The sequence below is a fragment of the Tupaia chinensis genome, unplaced genomic scaffold, assembly GCF_000334495.1.
Source record: "Tupaia chinensis unplaced genomic scaffold, TupChi_1.0 Scaffold148723_1, whole genome shotgun sequence".
Lineage (NCBI taxonomy): Eukaryota > Metazoa > Chordata > Mammalia > Scandentia > Tupaiidae > Tupaia > Tupaia belangeri.
Genome location: NW_006208570.1, coordinates 802,845 through 827,564, shown reverse-complemented (window position 1 = coordinate 827,564; position 24,720 = coordinate 802,845). Strand labels below are relative to the sequence as shown.

General features: G+C 39.3%; 1 long non-coding RNA gene across 2 annotated transcripts in view; it reads right to left on the bottom strand.

Moving 5' to 3' along the window:
• LOC114006540 (uncharacterized) overlaps nt 1-24,720 on the bottom strand; it is a 34,699-nt gene that overhangs the window by 8,346 nt on the left and 1,633 nt on the right. The window contains exons 1-2 of one of the 2 annotated variants that reach the window (XR_003548251.1): nt 23,720-23,772; nt 23,492-23,581 (exon numbers count right to left, since the gene is read on the bottom strand). This is a non-coding gene — a long non-coding RNA (uncharacterized LOC114006540). Of the gene's footprint in view, nt 1-23,491; nt 23,582-23,719; nt 23,773-24,720 lie in introns of those variants that run through there. The other variant, XR_003548250.1, reaches the window with a different exon arrangement.

The window sequence follows — 24,720 nt, the reverse complement described above, 5'->3', positions numbered from 1 at the left end:
TCCTCTCGGGATCTTGGGCACGCATGCACATGTGCCCAGCGTGAGTTTTAAGCTACCGGGCCCAGAATGCGAACTGCGGTCGACTACATGGGAGTCCAGCCACATAGCCATTACACTAACTGCTGGTCCCAGGCCTAAGTGATTTTGATGTCATAGCACGAGCACTCAGGATCCCTTCCATTAACCACAGTGAAGATACATTAAAATTTCCCATATTCCATTGGACAAATTACGGACCTCTATTTAGAAAATCTACTGGCTATTTCACTTAACTTCTTCAACAGTCCCCAGAATCATTTCTAGTTTGTTTTTTTTCCTTCATTCCAAATAAAATAGTTTGGCTTTGCTCCCAAACCAAGGTGAAAGCAAGGTAGTAAAGGAAAAGAGAACAAAGAGAAGAGACTGAGAGGCCAATATAATAACTTGCCATGAAGAATTATCATAAAGACTCGAAATGCTGCCAAGAACAAAAACGTGGTGTTTTCTCATTTGACACATGTATTGATTCATTTCTTAATGGTGTGATTTGACAGGTCTGAGAAGGAACGTGGGCAACTTTCATCTGAGTTCTAGAATTTCTGATATTGGCTCAGGATTTCACGTTCCTCTGGGATTCTAATAGCCTCACTCAGCTCCAGGCTTAAATTTGTTCTAGTTATCCTGTATGAAAAGAATCGTACCTGGAGGAAAGGGAGCAGTCCTATAGAACTGAGGTATTCGAAGAGAGCTATCAACTCAATTTCTTAAGACGAATCCCTTGCCTAGCAGTAGGACAGCAGTTCGCTTTGGAATAAGTGAAAATAGAACTGGGAATAGGAGAAAAAAGAAAAGGCCAGCACTCTCCTAAGAGTTCATGTCTCAGCTTAGAATGGAAGGACCATATCTGCTGCTCAATCCCTGAAAGATAGCTGTACCATTTGGTAAGAACACACTACCGCCTGAGGGCCTGTCTCCTGTCCTCGTCACCCTGCTCCTCCCCTAGATGTCTTCCCTGCTGGATTGCCCCATATTCCAGCAGTTGGATGGGTAATGCCCAGCTTAGCATGGCACCAGCTGAACCCTGCTGTACCCTGCTCTAGTGGATGGCCTACTTTTGAATCTGTGCCAACTGCTCAGACTCCACTGTATTTGTTCAAGTCGTCTACATCACTCCTGTCTTGGCATTATTCTATATTTCCTTCTCATCCTCGTTCCCAGTCTCTGAACATAGGTACATAAATACATGTGTTTGTGCACACCTGCATGCACACATGTACCTGAACATACATATACACATGCAAGTTAACATATGCACACATGTTCGTGTCTGTACACATGCCTGAGCACATGGATATGCACACATATTCATGGACAAACATACACACCTGCACACAGACATAAACACACATGCAACTACACCTATACTCACTCTGCCCCTGCTTTGCCATTTGCCCTGCCCTTCCTTCCATTAGCACTTAGCTCCCAAGTTCCTCCTTGGTGTAAGGATAGCAGAGGCTGAAAAGGGTGACTCACCAAGACGTGGTTGCCTTCCACCAGTTATCTCAATATTCCTGGAAATACTCAACACTTACAGACTTTATTTTCTGATATTTGCTGAAGTGTTTTTTTTTTTTTAAGAGAGATTTTTGCTATAGGGTGCATGCATTCACCAGAAAGACAAAGAGACAGAAAGCAAAAAATCACCCCCAGGGGGCATGGCCATGCCACAATCCCTTCTTCTCCATTCTCCTCTTGGGGTCTTGTTAAGCCACCAGGTCTGGGACTCAAACTGTGGTTAGCTACGTAGGAGCCCAGCAATGTAATCATTACGCCATCTGCTGGTCCCTTGCCAAAGTATTTCTTTTTTTTTTTTTTTTAAAGATATGTTGTTCATTTATTCTGAATCTTATATTGATAGATAATACCAGAAAATTTCAGCATAGCAGATAAAATACAGCAAATCCTAACCAGCACAGGTTTTAGTGACAAACGGGCTCGTTCCATGGACATAGATGACTTTATCAGGTAATTACATTTTTGTTCTCCTAAGAGTTTACATTTCTTTACTGTGACACCTTCAGATTAGAGATTTAAAGGCTTTTAAACGGTGTAAGGTGCTACCTGTGAGAGTTATTGCATAGCACTTCCATGGCATGGAATCATATTTGGTGTAGAAGATGGAGGCTAGTTAGCTGCAGCAGGAGCCAAAGTATTTCTAAGCTTCAAGTTTTTTACATACAAAATGATACTAATTTTATGTAGTTCACAGATTCGTTATGAAGAATAAATAGTTAATACATATAATGAATTGGCAGAATGCCCGGACATAGTGATTACAATAAATGCTAACTACTGAAGTTTATTTATTGTTAGTTTTATTATTCAGTTCTCTATTTGTATTTTTGTATTTGGAGTTTCCCTATATTTCTAGCTAACTCATCATATTTTTCAAAATGTCCATGTAAACTAGAAAGAATATGAAAAAGATGTTTCTTTATTCCTTATGTTCTTTATGTTTTACTTTATTTTTATTTATAAAGAAAAGGAAAGAGCAGATGCAAATACACTTAAAAGTCTGGGGTTGACATTAATTTAGCAACTGACCTGCCAAGAAAACCAGAATAAGCTAAGATTCCCTAAAAAGTATTCCTCCACAGGTCAGCCCCACAATATAGTGGTTAAGGGCTATGCAGAGAAAGAAGGATCCCACATGGGCAACCAGGGTTCAGGTCCTAGCCCTGTTAACTTAAAAAACATGCTGACCTTGCATGCATACCCTCTCTGGCATAAAAAAAATAATAATAATCATAAAAAAAAAGAAAAAGAAAAGAAAAAAAAGCAAGAAAGTGTATTTCTTTACAATGTCATGTTTTACTTAAATTATAAATAGCAAAAAATTCTCTGCATTCCATTCCTAAATGGATAAAGAGGATTTGGTAAAGTAATTCAAGGTGCAGCCTCCTTTCTGGAAGGTCAGCACTGATTTTTCTCATGCTTCCTTTTGTAACGAAGGCCACGTGAGACACCTATCATGCTTCCTAGGAGGACATTATGGAAGTCTAAACTGCATCCAAAGTGTATTTTACCCCTAATTATTACAACTGGATGAACAGCTAGGAAAAAAAATATGAACCTGTTCAAACTAAATTGGTTCAGCTCTAACTGATCTAATGCAGTTTCCCAACGAATAATTGATATTTTATAATCGTAACTGCCAGTTTATGTCACAAAAATGACATTTGACACTTTCTTGCTAACCAGCCTCACATCATCAATTAAAACATCACTTTTGTAATGACATTCCACCAGTTAGCCTAATATCATAAATTATGACATCACCTCTTTTATGAAACCAGAAGATGGAAGATTGAGAAGTCATTCATTCCTACTAAAAACTAACATTCCTTTTTGATTTGTGCACTTGGTATCTTTCATGCTTTATGTGTTTCTGGGAAGATTATTTAAAATAATAATAATTAATAATAGAAAATCCATTAAAATCATAGTGGAAGAGCAAGGTGTATACATTTTCTAGTTTCTCTTAGTTATGGTTCAACACTCCTGGACATTGATTTGAGGATTTTTATTTCACAACTGAGCTGTGAAATGGCTAGTCATTGAAATCCATGGAAAATAGGAAACAGAAAACTTCAATTTTTGCTTACATTTTGAATAGCACATTCATGTCTCACCAAACCCATTTTAAAACAATTTATATGTCGGGAAGTTTGCCTATCAACTGTAGGACTTCCAAAAGCCAGTGATTTGCTTTCCACCTGAGGTTCTTCAGTACATAGAATAGAAAATGTGTTTGGAAATAGATCTTTTAAAATCTTTCAAATCCCAATGAAGACACATCCATTTCGGTCCATCCAAAATGCTGTATTTTTAGGCAGAAAGAAGTCATTTTCCAAATTTGATTGAACACATGGTAGTCTAGTAGCTACATGAGTAAATAAATGGAGACCAAGAAGTAGGGAAGCAACTTGCCGAGTCACACTACAAAGCAGGCCTAGGGAATGGCCCTCTGCTGTGGTCCCGTGGTCGTGCCAGAACAAGCATGAGAAAGGCAGAGCATCTCAGGAGCGCTACCGAACAAACATGTGCTGCCTTCCCTTTTACAAATAACAATAGAGGGGTACAGACAACCTCTCAGTGTTTTAACCCACAAGGTTTAAAGGAATCAAAGTTATTATGCCATTATGTGCATGAATATCACAGAATTTGTGAAACTGTATTCTTTTTTTCTTTTTTTTTCTTTCTACCATAAAGCAGAGTGGAGAAGACAGTAAGGAAGAAGCTATGCAGTCTTGACTTCCACTAGCATTCAACGTGCAGTATGCTAGAGTCCCAGGTCTTCTTCTCGGCTAGTGTGTAATTAATATGAAAAGGAAGAGCCACTGCAAAAGAATGCTGCTAGGAGGGGCATATCAGAGCACTCACAGTTCTATCTGGTAGGTGGGTTTTTTAGTCCTCAAGTCCAATCTGGGACTTCATTGAACCGATGGGGTTTCTCACACAGGTCAACGGTAAAGCAAAGAAACAAGGAAACAAAGGGAGAAATCACCCCCAGGAGGACAGCTGCGCTGCAGTCCCTTCTCTTCCATTCTCCTCTCAGGATTTTGGACATGCACACACTTGTACCTGGCATGAGTTTCAAGTCGCCAGGTCCAGAATACAAACCACTGTTGACCAGGCGGGAGGACAATGACCCAACCATTACACCATCTACTAGTCCCGTGTTAAATAAAGCAATTCTTTAAAAAATACATAATGTTACAAAAGGTCTTCCTTTTATGTTTTGTTTTTGAAATGGCAGATATACCGTGAGGTTTCTGTTTGGTGGTTCCTGAAGAAAAAGTAATCTTTGTGAAGCATCTTTAGGTTGAAAAACAGGAAAATTAAGTTTGTTTTTTGTTCTGTTTTGTCTTTTAGAGATGTTTGCTATAGGGAACATACACTCGCTCAAGAGACAGAAAGAGACAGAAAGACAGAAAGCAAAAAGTCAGCCCACAGGGGGATGGCCACACTGTAATCCCTTCTCCTCAATTCTCTTCTCAGGAGTTTGGGCATGTGCAACACATGTGTCTGGTGTGAGTTTCAAGCCATTGGATCCGGGACTTGAACCACAGTCAGCCATGTGGGAGTCCAGTGTCTTAACCACTACGCTATCTGCTGGCCTAATTTTTTTATAAAGTAAAAAATCTCCTATTGTTATTGTACTAAAGGTAGTTAGTATTTTAATGAAACCTACAACACCTCTCACACAGATGCACACAAACTGATAGCAGGGAGGGACAGGGTTATTAACCTTGTAGAATTTATAATTTATAGAATACATCAAAATCTATTTGAAGTGTTGTTTAGCAGTTTTGGTAATGAATAAAGTCAGCAGCAGACTTCATCGTGTAGAACAAATTCCAAATTACCAAGTAATTGTAATAAGTTGAGACACTTTTGGCTGCATTGGGACATGGATAAATCTTTCCTTTTATATTTTTTCTTTTCTTTCTTTCTCTTTCTTTCTTTCTTCTTTCTTTCTTCCTTCCTTCCTTCCTTCCTTCCTTCCTTCCTTCCTTCCTTTCTTTCTTTCTTTCTTTCTTTCTTTCTTTCTTTCTTTCTTTCTTTCTTTCTTTCTTTCTTTCTTTCTTTCTTTCTTTTTTTCCCAATAGGGTGGATATGCTTACCTGAGAGAGAAAGAGAGGGAAAGTGAAAAATCACTTCTGTGGGGATGGCCACACTGCAATCCCTCTCTCAGAATGTGGATAACTCTTTGAATGATTTTTTAAGAACCAGAGATGTAGAGAGGAAACAAAACATCACAAAAGTAAGAAGAGTCTGAGGGACTCCAAATGTATTTGCTTTCTTCCCCAATGACCAAAAGCATAAAAGACGTATCCCAATACTTATAAAGGAGATATGTCAGTTGCCATGAAAATAGTTCTTAAATAACAGAGTAAAACTTTAAGCAAATCCATGTAAATTGACAGAGCATATCTTAGTTGCCTCTAGAGGAGGGTGTGATTTACTTAGCCTCATTTCTTGACTTTTTTTCAAAAGTTTTTGCCATGAATATTTATGCCCAGACTTCATTTACTGACTGAATTTCCACTCTGCTGGAATTATGCATCCCCATAGTGCACCCAAGAAAGGTGAGCAGTTAGAGGTGAGAAAAGAGATTTCCTGACCTTTTGCAAATAGCAAGCTACACTGGATTAAGTGCAGCTTGAGCGAGGTTACTTGTGGGTGGTGAGGTGTAATTACCTCAAAATTATCTCAGTGAAACAATTAGTGTGCAATAGATTTGGTGCCAGATCTGCCGGTCTGAACTTTTGTTCATGCATCTCACTCCGTCCCGAAATCGGGCAATTTATAATTCTTACAAATGGTGCTACAGAAGGACGTCCCTATTCCTGCTCCTAAGTGCAGACTTATTTACAGCTGGGCCTTGTCCATGCAAAGGTGCTAGACTTCACTTAGTGGAAGCGTTTCCATGGTGATGAAGCATTCCCTAGACCACTTTCCAGAACCACCAGATGAGCAGATGACAAGGAGGTCTCCATGAAAAATCTTCAGTTCTCAGGCTGAAGATGCCAAACTTCTGGCTCCCAATCACTCACAGCTGGTCCTTTTTAAAAAGTGAACATTAGGTAGAAGGGATCAAAATTTGAGCACACTATAAAGGTATACATTTTTGGAAGTCTAATTTATACTTTATGAGAGCCACAGTTTCTTTTACTCACTAAAAGGCAAATTGTATCATCTTAAGTAGTAAATAGATACATGTCAATACATAAACAAGCTACTTATTCTGCAAACTGAATATAATCAAGTACTATAAAAAAAGATCACTCCAAAACAGTGTCTGAAGGACCCTAAATATTTATGGTTGCAGAATGAAAAGGAACATAGCATGACATAACACATATTTACTTGTTTTTACTATTTGTAATGATGTAGTGAACAGAACAATCTGGATATTCTACAAAATAAACAGTGGCGGGGAGGCTGTCCTCAGGGGAAAAAAAATGACTAAAATAAGCGTTATTTACGGGGATGCCATGTATTGATACTTAGTAAGTGCAAAGTCCTATGTTAACACTTCATATATCTTTACCAAGTAATTTATTTTGCACAACCATCCTTTCAAGTGAGCAATAACATCGCAATTCTCAGAATAGAGATGTCTCAGCCCCCAGAGAAATCAGGAAACCTGGAAGTAAGAACTACGACCAATCAGCAGTGGGTTAAAATATGAACTTAGATCCGATTTCAAAGCTATAACTTTTCAAGACTTCATCCTACCTGTAGCTTTCTACTGATGGATACCGAGAGAAAAAGAAAGAGAGAGAGAAAGAGATGCTAAGATTCATTATGGGAGTGCTGTAAGTTTAAGCCTGTAAAACAGAGAGGGGAAGATATTGATAAAGTTTCAGGGTTATTTACAAGAAGAATAAGATGATCACACTCTTTGAGGGAGAATGGTTACATTTCTCTGCTCAAATAATACTGTTTGATTTATCCATTTTCAAGGCTAACTAAACAAGAACTATGCATTTGTCTTACGGAAGCCTTTTCACTTCAATTCCTCTTTACAGTCACACATTACGTGGATGGTACATTACTTGATCACATTGTCGTTTCTGACAAAATTTAAACTGAAATTCTTTAGAGAAGTCACTGTCGAATATAACCTCAAAGATCAATGGCACAGGGGTCAGTAGGTGGCATGGTGGATAAAGCCACTGGACTCCTACATGGCTGACTGTGGTTTGAGTCTGGGATCAGACAAATTGCTTTCTCCTTTCCCTTTCTCTCTCTCTCTGTCTCTGTCTGGGCCAATTAAAAAGTAGTAACAATTAAATAAATAAATAATTCTTTAAAAAAATCAATGACATGATTTAAAATCAATACTTCATTGATATGCAATTGTAACCTTTTATTGTTGCTGTTGTTGTTGTTGAGATTTTTACTACAGAATTTGTGCTAGCGGGAGAGACGGAAAGCAAGAAATCACCCCCAGGGAGATGACCGTGCCTCAATCTCTTCTCCTTCATTCTCCTTTTGGGATTTTGGGCACACGCATACAAATATCCAGCGTGAGTTTCAAGCTACTGAGTCTGGGATTTGAACCGTAATCAGCCATGTGGTCAAAATGCACCTTAACCTAAACTTCACCACCTGCTGTCCCCTGCACTTGCAATCTTTGTGTATTTTTATTTTCTTGTTGTTGGAACACAGCTTTGATGTGTGTTTAAAGTTAGGATTCTTCTCATAAATCCATCTGTTTTGTTGTGGTTGTAATTTTTCTTCTTCATTTGTACTCAGTGTGGTAGAAAGGACATTGAACGAGAATTTCAATGTGCCAAGTTCGTCATTCTCTCATTGGTGCTAGGTCTACCTTTCTTCCTGTCTGCAGGATGGTATAGAAAACCACATTCAACTCTAAATTCCACCACCACTAGAAAATTTTACTCTTGGAAAATTTAGTTACAAATACATTACCCCCAAATTTTCATAAATTGTAAATAAAAGCCCTCTCACTTAAGGTTAGAAGCTTTCAGCCTATGCAAAACCTGTCCTCATTACTTTTTATTCTTTAAGGGCATGCTCCATGTAAACCAGAGTTAATCACTTGTTCTTGTTAAATTCAGTAACAGTTCTCTATTTTTCAAAGTGGTTTTTATTTAGACAAGCCGAATTAGGGATATCTACCCAACACTATTCTCTTCTCCAACAGGCATTTTTAAAAAATAAATAAATTCAAGGCTCATCTGGGACTGGCAGATTCATTGTGTTTATAAGTTCCACCTACATGAGGCACTAGAACATGTCTTCCCAGCATGAGATGTTGACACTGCTTCCACAGTTCTCAACTTCTAAGTGACTTCAGATTGTGTTTTGTTTACACTCACTTTCTGGTGATCTCACCCAGCCTTATTTACACCATTTATAATGATGATGACTCCCACATTTCCGTCTCCAGTATAAACTTCTTTTCTGACTTCAGACTGTCTCATTGACATCTGTCTATTTGACCTGTTTACCAAGGTATTGTTACCGGTTGAATTTATGCACTCCCCCTACCCCCCACACACAGATGGGTTGAAGTTTTAGCCCAGTGTTTCAGAGTGTGGCCTTATTAGGAAATAGGTCTTTACAGGGATCATCAAGTTAAAATGAGGCCATTACCGTGGATCCTAATCCATACGACAGGTGTCATAAAAGAGGACATGAAGATGCAGAGGTGCAGAGAAGATCCACATACAGGGAGAAGATGATGTGAAGACATACAGAAAAAAGACAGCCATATGACTGGAGTGATACATCCACAAGCCAAGAATGCCAAGGATTGTTAGAAAACAACAGAAACTTGAAGAGGCAAGGAAGATGTTCTCCCTGAAGCTACCGGAAAGAACAAGTCAACACCCTGAATAAAGAGAAATTAAGCCCAGAAGGTGGCACAGTGGTTAAGGTCCTTGACTTCCACATGGCCAATGAAGGTTCAAGTCCTAGACCTGGTACCTTGAAAATCAGGCCAGGCGCAAGTGCATGTGTGTCCAAAATCCCAAGAGGAGAATGGAGGAGAAGGTATTACAACGTGGCCATTCCCCCCGGGAAGTGTGGGTGGGGGTGATTTCATATTTTTCCTCTTTCTGTCTCACACTGCCTCTCTCTGGTAAGCACATACACCCTATGGCAAAAACTTAAAACAAACAAAATGACCAGGAATCTTAACACCAAAATATGTAGTGTCAGTCACTATCCTCTCTGGTCCTCGCCATCATCATCTCTTCCCTGCTGGCTTCTCATGACCTCCTTGGTTTCTGTTTGTATAGTTGTTCCTCTATACTCTGTTCTCCACTTCGCAGGCCATGTGATTCTTTCACAATGGGAATTTAATTTCCTTGAACATACCAAGCATACTTCTTTTTAAAAAATTTTACTTATCATCATCTTGTTTATACTACATTGAATCACGTATATCTTTACAGTGTATTATATTTATTTGTCCAGAAGAATACCTTCTAAGAGAGCCTTTGCACTTGCTGATCCCTCTTGAAATGTTTTTGCCCCAGACATCTGTAGGGCTCACTTCTTTGGGTACCTAATATCTGTAGTGATACTTGGGTACTTAGAAGGGATTGATCTGTATGGCTCATTTCTTTACTTGGATACTTAGTATCCTACAAATCACAGCTCAAGTGTTATTTGCCCAATGATGTCTTTCCTGACAATCTGATTAAAACTTTCTCTCTCAGCATATTCTCTTGTCCTGCTTTAATTTTCTCCAAGGCACTTGTTGGCATAGGTATTTTAAATGAATATTTTTACACACACAAATACATGCATTTATCTATATACTTTTGTATTGTATTGCATTACATTGTCCTCTATAAACAGAGATAGATAAGATAGCTTATTTACATGTTGTCTCTTCCCACCACAGAGTGGGCTCCAAAAGGCAGGAACTTTGTTTTTATTCCCTGATGTGCTTGCCATGCCCCTAATACTGATTTTCACATAGAACACAGTAAACGTCTGTTACATTAAAAAAAAAATGAATAGGAATGGTTAAATTATAGTAAAATAACTATAGAAACTGATGAGTAGCGAGATACCTCAGGGGTGCAGGGGGAGAAGGGGCGGTACAGGGTCTACAGAATATTACCCACTGGATTCTATTACTTATCCACATGCAGATCTTTCATTTATGTAAACCTGGATCCCCACCACCTCATCCCCTGTCTGGAGGGTGTTTTCCACAGCCTCCAGCACAGAGGTGGAAAATTAAGGTGGAAAGGAATGCATTGCACTTCGTTAGAGGGTCAATTAGATAGGTCCCATGAAGGGGCTAGGGTCTTCAGAGTGGTGAGCCTCAGAATGTTTGGAAAGTTTACTTGCTAAGAAGCTCGTTGGATGAGAGGCCATAAACCCTATGGAGGAAGTAGTGAATGTCAAGCAAATTACTTTGTGGAGAACTAAGTTTGTCCACATTTGTCTTTTCATTTGAGGAGTTGAATAGGAGCAGAGGGGTCTGCCCTCAGTTCGCCTGTCCTCAAAACACTCTGTAGGAGAATGTAAGTTTATGGTTATAGATGAAGCTGGACAGGCCTTCAATGGAGCTGCGTTTTTGCTCTTTGCTGAACAATCATCGGTGGTGCAGTTGGCTACATCTGGACAACACTATCCACCTTGATTCCAGCTTTAGACAACTTCTCTTTTCCCTTTAAGGTGTACACTTGAGAGAATTTTTAAAAACTTCTTTCGGGAAGAAGCATTTATTGCAGTTGCTAACTTTTAAGGTAATTTGGATCAACATACACAGTATATTTAAGAGGCATATGCAATTCAATTTTCCTTTTCACTTTCAGTGGTACCATTTTTTTTTTCTCTATTCTAAATTTTATCCATCTTTTAAATAAATTAAAAATAATACTAGACTTGTTTGAAATTGTAAACAAAAATGAAATAGAGCTGAGAGCTGTTTCTTACTGGAAACTTCTTACACAGTTTCTTCTTTCATTATGCGGCCGTATATTTACCTGCTGCTCTATGGTTGTACTGAACAGAGATCATCAATTTAAATAATTCATGTCTTCATAAAGGGCTCGATGATTTGTGATATGAAAAGACAACATTGTTTCAATGGTTTGGCTGTGCTGTGATTGAATGTGGGATTAGTGTGATCTTCAGAAAAATCAGTTCACGCAGCTACTGTTTTGTTCAGTTTTCAAACTTTACAACTAGCTATTCCATCCTTGCAAGTTAGATCAGAGTTGTACAACTTCAGGGAGCAGATTCACATTGTATTGCATTTGAATGTGAATGGAATTCCTGGAGAAGTTTCCTCCTGACATTTACAGAAAATGGAATTTTGAGCACTGCTCCTTGAAGTATTGCGGTCCTGAGGAATACTGAAGTGGATTTAAGAATTGGGGCCAGCAAGTAGTGAGGTAGTTAAAGTGCTGGACTCCCACGTGGCTGACTGCGGTTCTAGTCCCACATCTGTTGGCTTGCTTTCTCACTCTCTCTTCCTTTCTCTGAGCAAAATAATAATAAATAAATAAAATTAAATAAATAATGTCTTTAAAAAAAAAAAAAAAAGGATAAACTACAGAGAACTGGAAAAGAAAGACCTTCCAGCCATTCTGGCTTATTCTACAGATAGTTCTCACAAATGCTACCCTTAAGTCAATGATTCTTGGTTGCAATTTTAACAAAATGAAGGATAAAAACAAATAACAAAATCATTAGTTTCAAGATTTAAGAGACAAGATAAAATTTCTTTTCTTTTTTTTTTTGAGAGGTTTTCGCTACAGGGCACGTGTGCTCACCAGACAGACAGAGAGAGACATAGAAACAGAAAGCGAGAAATCACTCCCCAGTGGGTATGGTCACGCCGCAATCCCTTCTCCTCCATTCTCCTCTTGGGATCTTGGGCACGCATACACACGTGCCTGGCATGAGTTTTAAGCCACCAGGTCTGAGATGCGAATCGCGGTCGACTACGTGGGAGTCCAGCGGCATAGCCATTACACTAACTGCTGGTTCCCAAGACAACATAAAATTTCTTTTAAATAAAAGTGGTTTTATAATTTTTAAAGTAAATGATACACAAGACAGCATTAAATAAAAGGTAAAGGAAAAAGATCTATTTAATGATAAATAAAAATAAATGAATAAATAAAAATGATGATGTGAATAGACCAGACCTGTAGTGCAGTGGTTAAGTGTCGTGCAAAAGAAGTCAAATCTCACATGGCTGACTATGGTTTGAATCCAGGTTCTGATGGCTTAAAAAATATGCTGGACTAGGACCAGCAGATGGCTTAATGGTTAAATTGCTGAACTCCCAGGTAGTTCACAGTGGTCCAAGTCCTGGATCTGGTGGCTTAAAATTTATGCCGGATATGTGTGCCCAAAATCCTGGGAGGAGAATGGAAGAGACAGGATTGTGACTGGCCATCCTCCCTGGGGCATGATCTCTTGCTTTCTATCTCTTTGTCTCTCCAGGAAGCGCACATGCCCCATAGGGGGAAAAAAAATTGAAGAGGAAGAAGAAGGAGAAGACAACAAGGACACTGGGCACATGTATGTATATGGTCCAGATTCTGATGAGATAGAAAAATGAAAGAAAATGGATTGCAGTACCCTCTATTGGTGGGTGATTTTTTTTCTCTCTCTCTTTGGCTTTGGAAAATGCATGTGCCCTCTAGAACAAAAAATAAATAAGTATATAAATAAATAAATAAGTAAACCTAACTTGAGTAACTATTTGCAAAAACAAAATCAACTACCAAAGTAGATAATCTATGAAATGGTATGTAAATAAGGCAGACTACTTTCCAGCTCGTGATCCTACGAAGCTTCTAAACGCTGGATTAGAGGCTAGGGAAAGTGACTCCTAGACAAAAAGCCTTTATGGGGAACTAAAGCTCCCTTCCCTGCCCTATTTATTCCTTCTTTCTTCAACCAAGCAGGAACTCTCAGGATGGGTAGGGAAGCAGTGAATGCACCTGCAAAATCTATTTTAGAGATACATGAATTCTTCTCATCACTGTAAGACCTAGGCTTTTGAAACCTAAGAGCCAGAAATTGGAAAATTATTTGAAAAAGATCAAGAATATTAATAGGAGTATATGCATATGGAATAAACATTTCAATCAATTAAGAATAGAAGAAAATGGCCACAATCTGTTAAAGAGAGACGGGAAACCATAGCAAGCAACATTCTTAATACTGAGATAGAGTAGGGTTTCCCTCTTAAGATCAAGTACAAGTTAAAAATACTACTCCCACCACATTCACTCATTGCAATATTTGATATTCTAGTTACAGTGCAATAAGGCAAAAAAGAAAGAAAGGGAAAAGGGAAGAAAGAAAAGCCTTCTAAAATAGAAAGGGAAAAAAAGTAAACTCTCATTTTAGCAGATGACATCAAAGTGTATGTTCAAATCCTAGGACATCTTCTAGGTGCCAGAATTAATGAGCATATCAAGGTTGTGGGTTTTAAAGCAAAAGTTAATTGTGTTTCTATGGACTATATATGAGTGATTATAAGTGAATTTTTTAAGAGTGTTTATTTATTTCTTCCCTAAGAGAGGAAAGCCCACCAGGGTCCTTATACCTTGACTCAACCCTAACCTCATACAGCCCAATGAATATAGGGAGAACTTGGGATATGAACATGCCCATATGGGTCCAGCACTGCAGAGCTTTGTGTTACCACTATACCACCAGCTGGCCCAGAAAGTTACTTTTAAAAATAAATACTATGGAACCAGTAGATGGCATAATGGCTACATCACTTGACTCCCACATAGTCAACCACGGTTTGAGTCCTGGGCCTGGCAGCTTAAAACTCATTATGGGTGTGTGTGTGTACATGCACAAAATCCTGAGAGAAGACTGAAGGAGAGAGAATTGCACCATGGCCATCTCCCCTGTGGGGTGATTTCTTGCTTTCTATCTCTCTGTCTTTCTCTGTCTCTCTAGCAAGTGCACACACCGTATAGCAAAAACTCTCTAAAAAAATCAATATTATTTATAATTAGCATCAAAACATAAAATTCTTAGGAACAAATGTAACAAAAGACAGACAAAACCTACACACTAACATTCCTAAGACATTGCTGAGAGAAATTGAAGGTCTAAGTAAATGGAGAGATAGCACATGTGCATAGCCTGACTGACTCAATATGATCAAGGAGTAATTTCTCCCAAAGTTAGATCTAATACAATTTCAGTTACATGTAAAAATTTGCAAACTGGTTCTAAAACTCATATAGAAATTATAAAGACCTAGCATCTCAGAGAACTTCTAAAAAGATACATTTGGAGGACTTCCAGTACCTAACTTTAAGAATTTGTAACAAGCTAGTTACTTTATTCAAAAGCTACAGTGATATGGTATTGACATCAATATAGACAACTAGATCGTTGGAACAGAATTGAGACCAGAAACAGATACACACATACAAGGGGACTTTTAAAAATTTGTGAAATAAATGGAATTAAAGTACAAGTTTATTTCGGTATAAAAAATAGAAATCTATGCATAGTTTTTTTCATAATATACATTTTCCATGAACTTTTCAAAGAACTCTTATGCATGGTCCATTCATTTTCAACAAAGGTGTAAAGGTAGTTCAACAGAGAAAGGATAATCTTTTGAACTAATGGTGTTAAGAGGATCAGGGACTCAATAGTAAAAATTAATAATAGTCAATACTGTTCACTGACTTGAACAATAATGAACTCAAATGGCTCATAGAAGTAACTGTAAAATGCGAAAGTACTATACTCTTAGGAAAAAAAATAGAAAATCTTTGCACACTCGTGTTGAGATTTCTTAAATATAACATGAAGACATAATCCATTAAACAAAATTTCCTCATCAAAATTAAGAAATACTGCTCTCTGAATGACATCGAATAAAAAGACAAGACACAGACAAATAGATAATATAGGGTTGTCAGAAAAGTTACGATGAATTTTTGCATAGAAAAAAATACATCATGACTTTTTCAATGACTCAAAATTTACAAATTACATATTCAATTAAAAAAGCAATCCATAATACAGAAAAGAACTTTCAAAATCACTAATAAAAATATTAAACAACTAAAAAGAAGTGAGCAAAAGATTTTAACTGACACTTCAGAAAAGAAAATACACAAATGACAAAAAGCATATGAATACACTCAACATCGCTAGTCATTAGGAAAATGCAAATTCAAACCACAATGAGATTCTACTACATCTTTGAGAACATTAGGCAACGAATTGTCATACGCTAGGAATGGGAGTGTATAATACAGCTACTTGAGGAAAGTTTGCCAGTTTCTTAAAAAGTTGAATGTACACTTACCACAAGACACAGACATGCCATTCCTACACATTGACCCAAGAGAAAAAAAGCATATACCTAAACAAAGACTTAGTGTGTGGATGTTTATGACAGCTTTATTTACAACAGCTTAAAACTGAAAACTTAAGTATCTTATCACCTGTTGAGGGCTCAGTAAGTTGTAATGTCTTCATACAACGGTATAACACAGCAATGAAAGTAATGATACTTGCAACAACATGGGTGAGTCTTAATTGCATAGAGGGAGTGAAGCTAGAGGAAAAAAATATTACACACTATATGATTCCATGTATATAAAATTGCAGAAAATGCAAACTAATCTATGGTGACAGAAAACGGATCAGTGGTTTCCTAGGAAGAGAGAAAAAGACAGCGGGTAGGTGTGGAGAATGGTAGATGTGAAAAAGTAAAAGGGGCAGTAGAACACTTGGGAAATGATGGGTATGTTCGTTATGTTGATTATGATAATGACTGATTTCATAGATGCATACTTGTCAACGTTATTATACTGTACACTTTGAAGTTTATTGCACACCTTGAAGCCTTGATAAAGCTGTTAAAAACTTTCTAAAAAGTATTTAATTAGAGGATTAGTAAGTATTGACTAGATACTATTGGTAGTGTTATTGAAAAGTGAAATTTAGAAGTATTAATCAGTCTAGAAAAATGACTGAGGAAAAATCATGAGCTTGGAGTCGGAAGGACCTAGGCTCAGATCTAGGTTCTTGGGTAAGTTAACTAACCTCTCAGAGCTTCAATTGCTTCATCTTCAGGAGGAGATAGCATCTATCTTAGAATTTCGACAATCTGTTCAGAAATCATATACATAAAGTATGTTGTTCAAAGTAGCCCATCATGACAAGAAGTAGGTATAAATAGTATTTGCTTAATAAGTGAGATAGATATTGCTATTGTTCAGGCAAAAGATTACAGAAAACAAAATTAGAGAAAGGAAAAGTGACATATGTGAAATACCTTGGATTTTTTTTTTAATGAAAAGGTGAGATTTGGTGACTATTTAGGCTTTCCAAGCGAAAGACAAGTATCAATGATAACTAGAATGATAGCTCCATCACTGGAAGTTTTTCTAGTAGCTGGGAGGGAGAAACAAGATCTGCAGGAAGACGACTAATATGGGATAGCTTAGTATCGCATCCACATAGATCGGTCCTAAAAGTGGTTTCCGAGGGACCAGCAGGTGGCGTGGTGGAATCCAGGCACTGGATTCCAACATGGTTGACCAGAGTTTGAGTACTGGACAGAGTGGCTTGAAAAACATGCTGGGCATTTGTTCATGCATGCCCCGAACCCCAGAAGGAGAATGAAGAGGGGACTGTGGTGTGACCAACCATGGCAAAAACCTAAGGAGAGAAAAAAAGTGGTTTTCAGTGTAGATCTAAAGTTGACTCTTTTATATAGTGTTAAGTATTGAAATCCTGAGAGTAGATCAGCCAAAGCCCCATCAGAAACCTGCTAGCCACCCTCGGTAATTCTAACTTAAGTGTAGAGAAATGTTAATGACAATATGAAAAAGGCTTGAAAAGCAAAAGCTGTGGCCAAGGTCATTCTCAGAAGCCAGAGGATATGTTTAGTGCCTCTTGGCTGGAGCCCATAGTCTCGGGGGCTTCGGTGTCATGGGAAAGGCTACCAAAGTTCAGTTCTGGATTTACCAGTCTAGAGTTGAATCTTCAGGGAATGTGCTTCCCTATGTGCGTTTCTAGAGACCAGAATCCCCTCCATCACCTGCTCCCGACCACCACCAGAATCCTGTGAGTGACTGTAGAAAGGAGAAGGAGGCTTGTATTTTTCTCCCCTTTTCTGACCTCACCCTGATCAACCAACAGAGTCTAAAAGCAAGCCAGCTGGAGAGAAAGCTCAAGAAAATAAGTCTGCTGATCCAGCCTGGCAGCATAGAGCAAAACATAAAATGCAGGACTAAGAAGCAGTAGTAGATCACCCTCAGTGTCTCTGGGAGTAACTGCAGAGAGAAGAGGCGTAATGGCAGAAATCGAAGCAGTGGAGGGCTTGTTGGCGGTGTGGTGGTGAAGGTGGGTACCACATTGCCACCTGTGCCGTTGGAGTACCAGACCTGGCAGCTTGAAACATATGCCAGGCTTGTGTGCCTATGTGAATGAAATCCCAAAAGGAGAAATGGAGAAGAAGGCATGGTGGTGTGACTATCCCCATGGGAGTGCTTTCTTACTTTCCCTCTCTGTCTCTCTGGTGGGTACACATGCCCTTTAGAAAAAGAAAAGGAAGAGAGGAAGGAAGGGAAGAAGGGAAAAAGAAACTGAAGCAATGGAAAAGAAACTTCATTAGAAAGAAAGGGAAATCAGAAGAAAATCCATGACCCCGGAATTAAAATAAAAGGAAAGTTCAAAAAGGAGATGTGTTTAAATCCAGAAGGAGGCTAAGATCCAAGAGGTCCTCAAATTTGTCAATTAGCAGTCTCAATAAATGAATGTTCAATTCTCAGGTGTTATAGGAGCTCAGGCCTGATCCCAGAAAAAGTCCAACGTCAGAAAACAAGGTGGTGAGTATAAACTACTCATTGTGGACATTTGGCAGGAAATGAGACAAATAACTGGTTGACGCACTTCTCAGAAATTTTTCCTAGGGACCAGCAGTTAGTGTAATGGCTATGTCACTGGACTCCCACGTAGTCGACCGCGATTCAAGTCCCGGACCTGGCGGCTTAAACTCACACTGGGCGCATGTGCATGCATGTCCAAGATCCTGAGAGGAGAATGGAGAAGGGATTGTGGTGTGGCCATCCCCCTGGGGAGGGGGGGTGATTTCTTGCTTTCTGTCTCTCTAACTCTCTCTATCTTTCTGGTGAGCACACGTGCCCCATAGCAAAAAAAAAAAAGAAAAAAAAGAAATTTTTCCTAATGGAGTGACCGACACAGCTCAGTTTACCCAGAATCTTTTTGGTTTTACCAAGAACTTCTCAATCTCAGGCAATTTAACATGGTAGGCAGACTGAGACGGCTAACCCATGTAACCGTGAATGCCTTAGAGAATGTTCACAATGAGCCATATCCAGATTTCAACAAAAGATGCAGATTTTGTTACCTGAAAGCACTAATGTACTTCTAGAATAACCATTATTTTGCTCCCCAATTCACTAATAATACAGCCATCCTACTTGACTTAAATGTGATTATCCTCCATCCAGGTCTCACCCCCTTTAGTCCATCGGCTGGCTGCAAAGACATCCCAAGAGAAGTATTCTCCTACTTGGCGTTTCCAGCTCAACCTTTTCACGACACCCCAGTTAATTAATACCTGCCCCGGGTCAGCCTGGAGGAAAACGCGTGGAGCCTGGAGATTTCCATTTTAATGTTGAACCCCAGGAAGGAGCAAAGCAAATTTATACCAGTGGGTCTAATTGCTAGAAAGGTAATTCTGTAAAGATGGAAATCAGCTGAAAGATTAACATTGCTACACCAGCTTGAGTGCCCTGGCTAACAGAGAGAAAATAATGTTTCAATTAAATGAAAGGATACTGAATTAGGTAGATTACTCAGGAGACTGGTAATGGAATACAGAGCCTTTCACCTCCAGGTCACCATTACTAATCTGGTCCAGGGCAGCTCTAGACCATAGTTTTGAGGGGCTGATGGCTCACCCCGGCCCTTGCTGTCTGTAGCACTTGATGAACTGGTCTCCCGAAGCACCTGCATCAGCCTCTGAGGTCACTGTGGTTCACTGAAGATGTAAGAGAAGGTGAAGCCGCCTCTTTGGAGAGGAGGGGCTGTCCAAGAGGAAGGCCAAGGGCTAGAGGCAAACAGAACCTGCTGCTGTGAAACTGGGATGTGGAAAATGATGCAGATGGGAAGCCACACAGAGGAGGAAAGTCACACTTCAATTCACATAGGCGTTAGTTCACTGTTTCACCTGAATGTAGAGTTGGGAGTGAAAGTGGTGATGAAGGATTGAAGTGTGTATTTGGAAGGGAATGGCAAGAGAGGAGGGAGATTTGCATTGAAAGTCAAAACTTGGAGAGGTTAGAATATATTGAGCAAAAATGCATTATGAAATCACTTATCACCCACATTTGAATGTATTCCTAGGCTTATCTTATTCTATAAAATATTACTACAAACAGATAAAGTCTGATAAAAGGAGATTAGCTTAATTCCCAGTGCCATTGGAACAAATGTCCTCCCCCATAATAGGACCCATATGTCAGCTGAGACCTCCTGGCCTCTATAATCTAGATAAGATTGTCTCAGACTTTACGTTCCATACTTTGTGGTGGTCTGGAAAAGTCCCTAAGATTCCTGAAAATCCTCAGAGTTTAAATTCTCATGGTTACCTCTGGATCAAAGGTCCTACTTTTTCTGAATCAGTTCAGTTTCTGGGTTATCTTCCCATTCTGTACCAGCTATTTCTAAGAGGACCCAAACGAGAAACTCAGGTACTTCCTCCAGCTCCACCATTTTCATCCCAAAATATCTGTGTGCACAGAAGCCTCTTTCCAACTGGGATATGGCTTGCAGAAGAGAGAAGAATGTTTATATGATAGCTACACAAATCCCAAATGGGAGAAGTCCCTGTCCATAAACGTCTCAGCACACAACACTGGGGACGTTTTCCTAGCTCCTTCACCATACGCAGTATTCCAGCCTGTTCTATCCAACCATTTTTCTTTTTTCCTCTCATTTCTCTTTTCCCATTGATGCTCAAGATGGCCCTGAAAACTTGACATTCTTACTTCTCTTACAGCTTCCTCTTCCATCATAAAGGCTCTCAGCAAGACAAAAGAGCCTGTACGTCAAGAATCCACCTCATGGAGGAAGTTTAAAGAAGAAAAACATATTTTCCTCCTCCCCATTACAGTATATACCAAATAACTCAACGATAGCCTGGGGAAAGGGATTTCCTCTTGGAGTTCATTTCTTAAGATATAAAACAAAACATGGCCATGTTTCAGTGTTCAAATACAAAGTTTCAGATTGAGTTCTTCCAAACAGAAGACTCAACTAGAATTTTGGCATGTTTATATATTTATGAATTACAATATTAAACACTTATAGAGAAGGGATGGCCTGTGGCAGGGTAATAGAAATGAACTGTCCCATGGTGATTTTAAATTGATGAACTAAACATTTAACTTGGACAGTTTGGGAAAATTTGGTGTGAGAGGGCCTGTTTAAGGTCTGAGTGCCTTTCAATGTGTTTCTGATAGTGACTTGAAAAACATTCCAGGCACACATGCATGCAGACCCAGAAACCCAATGGGATGGAGAAATGGAGAAAGGATTGCTGCATAACTATGTCACTCTGGGGTATGTGCTTTCTTTCTCTCCTTACTTGTCTGCTTTCTCTGATGAGTGTGCATGCCCTCAGCAATTAATAAATACTGTGGGATCAGCAGATGGTATAATGGTTATGTTGCTGGATTCCCACATAGTAGACTACAGTTCGAGTCCCAGACCTGACAACTTAAAACTCACACCAGGTGCATGTTCCTAAGATCCCAAGAGGAAAATGGAGGAGAAGGGATTACAACATAGCCATCCCCCTTGGGGAGGTGGTGATGGTGATTTCTCACTTTCTTTCTCTATCTTGCTGTCTTTCTAGTGAGTTTACACATCCTGCAGCAAACATATCTTGTGTTTCTGATAGTGAAAAAAAAAAAAAAAGATGGACTACCTCACTAGATAGTATAGGTTTAATATCATCAGCTGCTGGAGAATCTATGGGCTTCAAAGTTGCTTTCTAGACAGGGTATTCCGTAGTTTATATAGTTTTCCACTTTTTTCTTGAATGTTCTATCTGTGTGTCTCTAAAGCAAAAGAGTCTGCTTGAAACATCTGAGTTTTCACCTAATTCAAACCCTCATTATACAGATTAGGAAACTAAGACCTTACGAGGTTGGTGACTCTGGCACAGATAAAGGAAGATTTTCTCCATGTCTGTCTTTGTTACTCTCCCCTGGGCCTCATGCATTAATGCCTTATAGATTTACAAGAGAAAAAATGATTTGTGAATCCCTATGAATGACAACAAGGAAAAACTTTTTCAAATATGTTTAAATCCTCTATGCCCTTGATTTGATGGGAGATGTAAGAAGGCAAGGGAAAGTTGACCAATAGATCATTGGAATCAGCCAGCTGGGCTAAATAAGACAGCTCTTTATTAGTTAGGTACGTCGGAGTAGCTGGGGATATTTTTATTCTGGTAATGGAGAGATAGATATGGCCTCTGGGAACAGTTCTTGGAAATCGTACTTTCTCCAGATGCTCAATTTGGGTGTGGGACAGATTGGTTTCAAGGCCAACAGCAACAAATATTACCACAAGTCCACTGGTCAGAGAGCTGAGGACCTTCAAAGGCCTGGAATCTTGCCACGGGACCTGTGGGGGTTTTGTTGTTATTCTCCACAGCAACCTTAAAATCCTTTGGACAGCAATAGCCATCGCATGTGATGGTCAGTAGAGCCTGCTCAGGCGAGAGCAAACCATGGTTGGTGAGCGCTGGGAGTTAACACCCCTCTCCAGATGCTCACTTCATCAGGCTGCAAAACAGCCATTTAGTGAGAGAGCCAGTCATTTACCTAATAGTCCCCTAGCACTCAGTGGGAGGTAATAAAGTCCCTCCTGCCTGAGGCTGCCACACTTACTAGCAGAATCTGGCTGCATGGAAAATATCTGGGAGTGTTTACAAGTATACAGTCTGTCCTGAAAACCGGTTATCTCCATAAAGGTATCAATTATTAATTTTTATTGAATGAATGGTCTCATAAGCACACTTGTAAATCTCAAGTTCGGAAGTAGAAGGGTAAAGAAGTCAAGACTTGAGAAAATTAGTACCTCAGCTAACATAATCAACAATATCCATCCATCAAAGGTCTACAGGTTGGAAATACAGAGACAGTGTAGAAGACATAGGCAGTCTCTACCCACATCCCTGCATTACCAAATTACATTAATGTTAAAACACACTGTATGTAAATCCAGAAAAACAGACTATGCATGCAAAAAGATATGCACTTGTAAAATATAGCAGTCTGACATCAGCAAAGACCAACGGATATTGTCCTCTTTCCTGTCCGAATTTCATTTGAATTGAACCATCAATTGTGCTATGTTCATACTTATCTTAATTACAGAAATCTGAATTCCACAATTTCTGGAAATGAAATGCTGTTTTGCTCATTTGAAGAATGTAATTATCTTGGGACCAGCAGTTAGCGTAATGGCTTTGTCGCTGGACTCACATGTAGTCGACCACGGTTCGCGTCCTGGACCCACTGGCTTAAACTCATGCTGGGCACGTGTGCATGCGTGCGCAAGATCCCGAGAGGAGAATAGAGGAGAAGAGATTGCGGCATGGCCATCCCCCCTGGGGGGTGATTTCTTGCTTTCTATCTCTCTTTCTTGCCCTTTCTGGCAAGCACACGCGCCCTATAGCAAAAACCTCTCCAAAAAAAAAAAGAAAGAAAAAAATGTACTTATCTGTATATTTCAATAACCTTATTTGTAATTAGAATTTTAAAAATGAATTGTTCATCCCAGGCCAGCTGGTCAACGGGTTCCCTAGGAGCAGAACTCATATACATAAAATAGGTCTCATTCATCACAACCCTTGGAAGCACTGGGAAGAGTAGGGGGCTGAGACTCAGATTACCTGCATCCAGTCTGACTGCCAATAGCCAGGTGTGTGACCTTAGGCTTGGTAGAGCACGTATTTCCAGGAGCTGCAGCCATTACACAAGGACTGGGAGAAGAAAGGCATTAGTGCCTAGAAGGTGGAAGCTTTTAATTTCCCATTTTGGCTCTTGGTTTGTCACACACACACACACACACACGCACACACACACACACAAAGATCGTCATCCTGAACCTTCCCATGTACCTCTTTCTCAGTTTCTCCATCCTCAAGTCTTTCTTTTGCTATCTATAAACACAGAATTCTGAAGTGAGAGGCTTTCAGAATGTATTGCACTAATACATCATCAGTATTGTCATTATGATGTATTAACACAATGCATCATCATAGACCTGTCAGAGCCATGATTTATGACCCCAAAATGCGTTATGGTATATAGCATGGCGTCGGGGACCCCATTGACTGAATGCTTGTTTATTTTTACACTTAAGAGCTTTGAAAGTAAGCTTCAGACTACTTTTCATCAAAGAAGGACTAGAGGAAGATTTTGAAAGGAGGACTCTATTTCAAAACAGTGGAGGGGCCGGTGGGTCACACTTAAGATATAAAGGTTTATGTTTTCCCAGACCACTTTAAGTTCAGAATCAAACTTCCACACTCCAAGTCATTTGGCTCCCTCTGGAAGAATCTGGCCTTTTCCATGTCTTTCCGCCCCTCTACTTAGGACTTCCTTAATAGTTAAGTATGTGAGGTGTGGTAGGAAAGGTATACATTAGAGGCTTTCTTTTACTGCCAAAAGTAATAAGGAGAGTGTTATATTTTATGAGGGTAATAAATGTGATTATGCAGGGAAAATTTGCTTGCAAGGTAGCACAGTGCTGGCATTACACATTTTCTCTCTCTGAGCATTAAGTTCTTCCATAATGCCCCTCAGCAAAGGATTAAGCACATATTCGATGGACAGCATTGAGCCAAGAGAAAGGCAAACGATGTGGAGCCTTGGTATTACAGAAAAAAGAATAAAGAGATGTATGTAGAAAATGGAGGCAAGTTAAAAGCAATGTTGTATCATTTCATTTACAAAAATCCCTTGGAAATGATAGAAATGGAGAGACATCCATCTGGAAAGACTTCCAGAAAAGGTGAGTCATGGGGCAAAGGGGGAAGGATGTTAGACAGTAGATGAGAGGGACATCTGACTACTCCCCAACTCAAGGATGACAATTCTTTTCAGAATGCTCTTTCCC